Source organism: Emydura macquarii, unplaced genomic scaffold (assembly GCF_026122565.2).
Source record: "Emydura macquarii macquarii isolate MOO-44397 ecotype Brisbane River unplaced genomic scaffold, CSIRO-AGI_Emac_v2 contig_1119, whole genome shotgun sequence".
Classification (NCBI taxonomy): domain Eukaryota; kingdom Metazoa; phylum Chordata; order Testudines; family Chelidae; genus Emydura; species Emydura macquarii.
The window spans coordinates 20,930,088-20,937,947 of record NW_027131256.1 but is presented as its reverse complement, the minus strand read 5'-3'; the positions used below and the strand labels follow the sequence as shown (position 1 = coordinate 20,937,947).

General features: G+C 47.6%; 1 long non-coding RNA gene across 2 annotated transcripts; it reads left to right on the top strand.

The window, feature by feature from the left end:
* The first annotated feature begins 573 nt into the window (after positions 1–573).
* On the top strand, positions 574–7,452 carry LOC137151822 (uncharacterized). 2 transcript variants are annotated; one of them, XR_010919369.1, is made up of 3 exons: positions 574–746; positions 1,292–2,089; positions 4,423–7,452. It is a non-coding gene; the product is annotated as an uncharacterized lncRNA (long non-coding RNA). The 2 variants fall into 2 exon arrangements; XR_010919368.1 differs by having other exon boundaries at positions 1,292–2,131.
* The last annotated feature ends 408 nt before the right edge of the window (positions 7,453–7,860 follow it).

The following is a 7,860-nucleotide window of genomic DNA, read 5'->3' as shown; positions in this document are numbered from 1 at the left end:
AGTTTTCACTCCATTCACTTTCTTTTTTGTGTGTGTGTGTGTGCCAGATTGTATATTCTTTCATTAGTGATGCTTTAAAACTGATGGAAGTTATCCAGGGCCATGATGAGTGCAACTCTGACAAATTACAATCAGTTACAATACATGTAGAGCATCTCCCTTTTCAGTTTGCTATCACTGCCAGCACCAACCTACTTACTGTGAAAGGAGAGAGCTTGGGGTCAGAAGTTTTTGCACTTTTTATTCCTCTCTCTCTTTTCCTTTTCAAGCTCTATTTGGGTATGCTGCTATTGATCTAAGCAACACCTAGGATAGTGGTTATAGAAATCAAATCTAATCAGGTAACTAAAGAAATCACCCTTTGAGAACAAAATTAAGCTGTTTTTTGTCATGCTCATAACTGCAGACTGCTGGGAAACAAAGACAGGAAGCCAGTCTATAGAAGGATATGCAGATATTGTGATGCATCACTAGCGACTTGTCATGTGGTTGATTGGTTGGCAAGTGCCAGTCAGGTGTTTACATAAGCTCATTTCCGTGGGAGGGCCAGAAGCAGTGGTATCACATGTTCTGATCTTTAGGAGCAGTGCAGGATGTGAGCAGACAGCTGTTACTTCAAGTTATGCATTTTCTCTTCAGAATGGTATTTAATTCAAAAGCCTCCCCCAAATCATCAAAGCTGCATGGGAGCCTGGTGGACTGACCCCACTGTGCACCCTATTCCTATCCTATTTATGCTCAAGAAGGTAAATTCGGGAGTAGAAAAGCACCATCCACTCCAATAGGATTCAGCATCTCAACCTTTGCCCCAGTTGCTAGAGCGTCATCTCCATACCATCCATCCTATCCCCTGACAAGGCCCAAAGCTCTCACTGGATATTTTCCCTGAACTGGCCAGTCCAAATCCAAAACTTCTGTCACTTGGGGAGGGAAGGGGGGTTGGTACAGATCAAGTCTGGTCCCAAGCACCTCTTAAAGCATGTCCTTCAGCCCTGTGTCTGCTTTATGGGAATACAGAACTTGCTATTTCAGATTAGACTATTTTAAAGCCAGCTAGTCTGGTAGTGTGGCTCTGGTCTATGCCTGGTGCTTCCAGAGAAAGTTTTTAAAAATCCCATAATGCACCTAGCAATTGTACATAGAGGGAGGAGGGGAATTCCCTCCTGAACCTTTCACATGGCCATTTTATGCTCTAAAGCATGAGAGCTGAGTATTCCTTTCTGTCTGTATAGCTACAGATAGGCATAAGACACAAAGTTCACATCCACATTCAATCTTTTCCTAATTGTAGGCTGCTCCTGAGGATCCACGCTTCATCCCATTGTGGAGTTAGAGACTATCTGCAAAGCATGGATCCAGATCTGAAAGTTCCCAAATTTCAGGGGTGTTTTCATCGAAGTTTTGGCTCAGGCCCATCTCTGCTCAGTTATTGTTAATGGTCATCACATTCTCCAGCCCTTTACTTGCTCCCAACAACATTTTATTCTAAACTACTTCAGCCTTCTGGAGGAGACCAAAAAGTGAAAGCCAGAACTGGGCGTGGACAGTTCTGTGATTGGGGTGTCCACCCCCACACAAGGCAGAGCCCATTAAATTAGGATAATTAACATGATGGGCTGCACCTGGGGAAGAGCCAGAGCTTAAAGGACTGACTGACGCTAGAACCCACCTAGAGAGGAACAGGATGGGCTGGTATGGAACCAGGAAGTTAGAAAGGAACTGCTAGGGAAGTAGGCTGTACTTATTTCTTGGCAGTAAGGAGGTGTGGTTGGGGCTATGATGTTTACCAGTCTGTAGTTGCTCCCTAGAAGGAGGGAGTTTGAGCTGAGAGAGGGGAAATCTGGAAGCTATAGGAAGGAGACTAGGGGAAAAAGTAATAGTGTTGGAGAGAAAAGAGCCTGTAATTTCTAGATAGAAGGTCCCTGGACTGGAACCTGGAATAGAGGATGAGCCTGGGTTCCCCTATCAGCTGCTGGGAAAGTAGTACTGGACCTGGCCTGGGACTGGAAGGCTGACTGGAAATGGCAAATAGGCTACTGATCCAGAGGGACTGTGATACCCTGGAAGGGGGAAAACACCCAGTGACTTGGTGAGAGGGCCAAGCCATGAAGACAGTACCCTGTGTTGCTAAGTGAGTGAGCATGAGTGATAGAAGCACATCCAGTGAGCAGCTGACAGGGTGTTGTACTGAAGTGGAATTAATCCCTAGATGGGGACCCAAGGAGGTGCCCTAGCAGTCAGTGGACCCCATGACAAGTTCTAATATGAACTGTTGTTCTGTAGGTTGAAAGGCATATGTAAAACCCAACCCACAACAACTGCTGTTTGGAGGTTTTTACTTATCTTTTCTTGTGATCTCAGACAATGCATTTCAGACAAAGGCATTCTAACAACAGCGCTCAGAACCAGAGTTGCAAAAGCACTAGTGTGGTGAGGGGTAGGCAAAAACCCTGAGTTAACCACTTTCCTGTCCCACTTTCTCACTTCCCTGTCCTCTCTTGGCAACCTTTACCTCTTTCTCAAACCACTTGCTTATCAGTCATGTATGTGACCGGGGAAGTCAGAAAAGGCCTGCATTACTTTGAGGTGCTAAGAGCCGTTACCCACACGGATCACGTGTAATGCTAACAAGGACTCAATATTTGGTTGATGAAAGAGAACTTAAAATTAAAGACAGAGGCTGAGACAGTGAGAAAGGAAGGCAGGATAGAGAGGGAAAGGCATACACCACAGGAGTGGGTAGAAAAGGAGAAGGCAGAGGAGGCACAAAGAGCTTCCATAAGGTTAGCGCAGATCCTCAGTTGGCGTACTTCATTGTTGTTCTCCAGTCAAGTCAATGGAGTCATGCTGAATTTCATCAGCTTGGCCTTTATTTTCAATGCATGCAGAGGCTAAGAGGATTGTCTACTGTGGGTACTTATCTGGCCCCACAGTATCTTGGCACCTCACAATCTTTAACATATTTACCCTCAAAGCACCCATGTGAGGTAGGGCAATGCTGTTATCAGTGCATTTTACATAGGGGCAACTAAGGCCTAGAGGGACTAAGGGACTTGCCTAGGGTTCCACAGGAAGTCTGTAGCAGGGCAGGCAACTGAACCCAAATTTCCCACAGCCAAGACTAGTGCCCTAATCACTGGCCCATCCTTCCTCTGTACAAAAATTCACACCCCTCCCCTCAGCTTCAAAACCACTCCACATTGGGCTGACTGTCTTTGATAAGAGTTGATACTGTGGTTCTCCTCTCACAAAGGGAAGTTAAAAGCTATGCAGAGTAGCTTGTGTAACTTATGTCAACTTCTACAATCTTCTTCTGCACGCTGTCTCCACTATGCTGTGCCGACGGGAACTGTGTACCCAACGACTCAGCGCTAGGCCTTTCGAGGAGGTGGTTTAATTGAATCACCTTCTGGATCGATTGAGCGGGTCTTCACTGCCGCTCAATCGATCTGGATAGCTTGATCTGATCTCACACTGCCGCTGTCAGTGTGTACATACCCTTCCATGGAGTTTTGTTTGAAGGGAAGTTAAAATGGGAGGTGTAGTTCCAAACAGGATCATTGGGGGGGGGTGCTGTTCAGTGTCACACTCTGGCAGCGAAGCTGTGGAAATTAAGAAGGTGGGTGGGAACAGGCAAGATGATCTAGGAATTAAAAAGAGAACAAGAGACACAGGGACTAGTGTGGGGAGAGTAGGACATTATGTTCCAGATGATGGGGGGACTTCACTCCCCCCTTTGGGTAAACTGTGGGGCAGTCAGTGAACCTCACTTCAAAAGGAGTTCAGGGTAAAGTAAAGTTCAGAAGAGCTGTGTACAGAAAGGGGAGCCCGGTCCAAAGAAGTTACAGAGGCACCAGGGAGAGGAAGTGTTGTGACTCTTTCAGTCTTACTGCAGCGAGGGTCTGCTGCACTTCTCAAGTGAGTGTTTCTGTGCCTGCACGTTCCTGCCAGCCTTTCTGTACAGCGTGTAACACTGGCAGGGATGGTGACTTACTCTGCTTTGCAGAGCTCCCTCACTCTGCTCCACTAACCTCTTGTGGCACTCAGGCCAGTGGGATGCAGGGCTCCAGCTTTCAAGCTGAGGAGCGGTAGCTTCTCGTGCTTTGCCTCCCCTTATTTCCCTCTTCTTCTTCCTTCTCACTCAAGAATTCTGGCAAGAGACCAAGGGAGCCATAACTCCTTGCAATAGTGCCTTATAGTAATCTGCTTGGAAGAGCTTTTCCGAGCATTTCTTCGTCGTATCTCACCTCTTCCAAGACTGATAACTGCTCCTCCCCTAAGGAAGAGGTCTTGGAGGATTTTCTGGTGCCTGCACTTGGATTCTTTGAGTTTTCTTTGATACAGTCATGGTTCTTGGCCTTTGCTCTGCTGAGGGAGATGGTGAGGGTTTTCTCTGTCTCTTAGCTTTCTTTTTCTTCACAGATACTGCCTTTCCCAGACAGCAGCCCTCAGGCCGGACCAAGGAGAGTTCCGAGTGGGACAAGAGTGACTGAGAGCTAGTAGCTGCTGACTTCTTCCTGACCCTTTTCAACAGAATTCTGGCAAGGCCAACTTCCTTGGTGTGCTGGAGGAGCCGGAACAACAGCACTCAGGGTCAGACTGGGGCACGCTGATCCCAGCCGTCCTCAGGATCCTCTGAGAGTGAATTTGCCTTCTCTTCAGGCACTCTGCCTGGACAATTCAGGGACCCCATGCAGGAAGGGGATTTAAAATTTGCAGATTTGGGTCTGGTAATGGGTGCTTGGCTCAACTAAGGGGAACCCCTAGAAACATTGAGCTGGATTGGCTGCAACTCGAAAGGAAGAAATCTCATTTTAGCTGTTCTTGCTGGCCTAAATATGTGGGCTGCATACAAGGGAAGCCTGGCGAGATGGCCCTAAGGGGGGAAAACGGATTTCCCAGCACCATGCCACTTACATTCCAACCCATGAACACATTTGGCTGCTTGCCAATGTCCCGGCCTCCTTCCTTAGACAATTCCTAAATGTCATCAAAGAAATGCCTCTGAACTCATGTCAACGCTGCAATCAGCAGTGTGACGGCAGCCCATGCAGATGTCCCTATGGTAGCTCTGAGCTAGCTCACTCAAATAAAGCAGTGAAGCTGCAGCAGTACAGGCTATCCGTTCGAGTGCACGCTCAGGTTCCTGGGGGGTATTGTACAGCTGGTGCTGCTGTGGCTTCACTGCTAGGATATGGCTACGTGCGTTGCAGTCACACTTGTTCCGATTGCAGCATAGACACACCCTCAGCGATGGAACTGATCTTTAAAGTGTGATTGTGATGAGAAATTGACAAAGCGAAAATGCTCCTTTCTTACTCAGCACCTGTGTTCCCTGTAATCACATTGGGTGACTTCACTGATCAAAACAAGAAACTCCACACAGCCCGTGAGTCTATGCTGCTCGGGGTTTGAGATGGAGTATACTCTGCTTCACACATCATCAGTAGCATCCTCAGTGTGATTCTCACCGCAGATTCTTTGCTAGTGTTGGTAGCATCAGGGCACCACGGGATGGTGTGGATGCCAGAGTGAGATTGCACTGCTGGCCATTAGAAGTATCAAATCAGATTCCCCTAGGTGTAACACCAATGTTATGCTGAGGTCAGTGGAGCTACACTGGCAGGAAATCGGTGTCACAGAGTGGAGAATTAGACCCATTGTTTTTTGAATTGCAAAGTAAGGCCACAGAACTCCGAATCGCTAGATGAAATACACCAGGTCACTGCACAGAGTCACTTTCCTGTCCATAGCCACAATTTGACAGTCTTTAAAATATTTGACTATTCAGTTTGTTTGGCGCCATGTATTTCAGCTGCAGAGGCTGCGACTATGTGAGGTTCTTCAGCATTTGGCCCAAAGAGGTGTAAGTAGGTGGGTAACGCCCACAAAAAGAAATGCTGCAGTTCCAGCTCTCAGCAAGACAGCTCAGCTTCCCCCTGGAAAGTGACTCTGCGAGCCAGATTCCTCAGTGATCCAACATGAATCCAACATGAGCCTCATTCACTGGCTCATCCACGGCAAGCATGGGGAAACCTCCAACCTCAACAAACAAATGACGCATTGATAGACAATCATCTCATGTTGTTCCCTAAAGAGACTGCAGCAAAAGAGAACCAAGAAAGGCCCCAGGGATTTTTCCCATGTGCTAGGACTTTCTGGTCTCTTTTTTTTAATGGCCGAAAGCCAGACAATAACTCAGATCTGCAGTATCCTTTGTGAGTGCTGAAGGCTAAAATTCCTCAGGCATTTGTGGGGGTACCTTTCAAACTTTTTAGTTAATTTTTAAAACATGAATAATACTCAATATAGAACTCAGAAATGTTCAAATACCCGGGCAAGGCACTGAGAGATTTAAGATGGGGCCTAAAAAGACAACATCCTGTCTACTCCTTGTAGACATTACAGATGCCAAAGCACTTTTCATAACATTTGCCCTGATCACCTTGACCAAAATTTCCCTTCCCGCTATTGCCATGCAGTGCGCTGTATGCCAGTAGCTTTCTGTTCTCCAACCTAGAGGTGGCTGCATTTTAATGCAGTCTTATATCTCTAGGACCAAATCCCGCACTTCCTGCTTAGCCCTTACTCAGGCATAAATCCCACTGGAGTCAATTGGAGTTTGGCCTTAGTCCAGAGGCCTGCAGGCTGGAGCCCATAGCCAGAGCGATGCTTTGGAATGAAAGGTACTGTGGCAGAAACCTGTGAAGCTCTTAGAACAGTTTGAGTGGATTGCACTGAGGGACAGAGGATGAGCTCTTTACCCTCCTGTCCTGTCCCAGTGACACCGCCCTCTCCCTGTCCAGTGCATTGGGCCCTATTCAGCCTTGCACTACAGCCCATCTGCAGCAGATGTAACACACCCCTATGCCGGCACCAGTGCAGGGATGGATCTAGCCCCCCCGGGTGCCCCCATTTCTTAGTGCTCTATGTTATGAGGCTGTATGGAGGCTTTCAGCGAGAAGTGAAAGTCCAGGGCTGCTTCTAGGCACGGGGTGAGATGACTTGACTTGCAGCAATTTACAGGAAACCTCGGATGCACTTGCAGCCTGTGGTTCTGTGCTTCCTGTCAAGTGTGAGCTAGTTCACAGGTCTCTCTCTGCCTTTGCCAGTGACAGGCAGCACTCGGAGGATGGGGTGAGAATAGAAGGGCTGCAGATTGCTCACTCTTGGTTTAAAAAATCAACTGCACCTCAATTTGTGAACTTAACTAGGAAATGTACTTCATCTAGAAGTTAAGCATGCTGCCCCGGCATCTCAGGAGAGGACATGACCCTCAAGCCCAGATCTCCCATGTAGCAGTGTGAAGCACCCACCACTGCTAGGACAGTGGACCAAATCCAACAGCACTCCTAGCCCCGGTACCAAGAGACTATCAGACTCAGCCCCTCTGCATTGCAGAGCATTGAAAGCCACTGTTATGGTTTTGCTTCCACACTTATCATCATACAACCCAGGGAGTGAGAGCGTAAGAGTGAACTTGCAGCAGCTCTTCCTCATTGTACAGCACAGCACCAACATTTAGCACACACGGGGCACTTCTATAGCACTCCCAGTTCCCACCTTCCCAGGCAGGAATAGTATATTTGTGGGGTCTCCCCATGGCAGTGGACAGTCTTCACCCACCCCTGGAGCCATCTCAAACCTCACCTTGCAATAACCTTTATTCTCTGGAAATCACCCTGAAAGAGAAGTGATAGGAGAGAGCAGATTGAGGGATGACATGACCATAAAGCAAATGCTACAGCTACTTCTCATTTCGACCCCAAAATTGCACTAGGGATCAGAGATGGGCACAGAAGCACCCAGCACTGACAGTGGGGAGGAAGGATGGGCACAGAATGAACCTTCACCCACCTT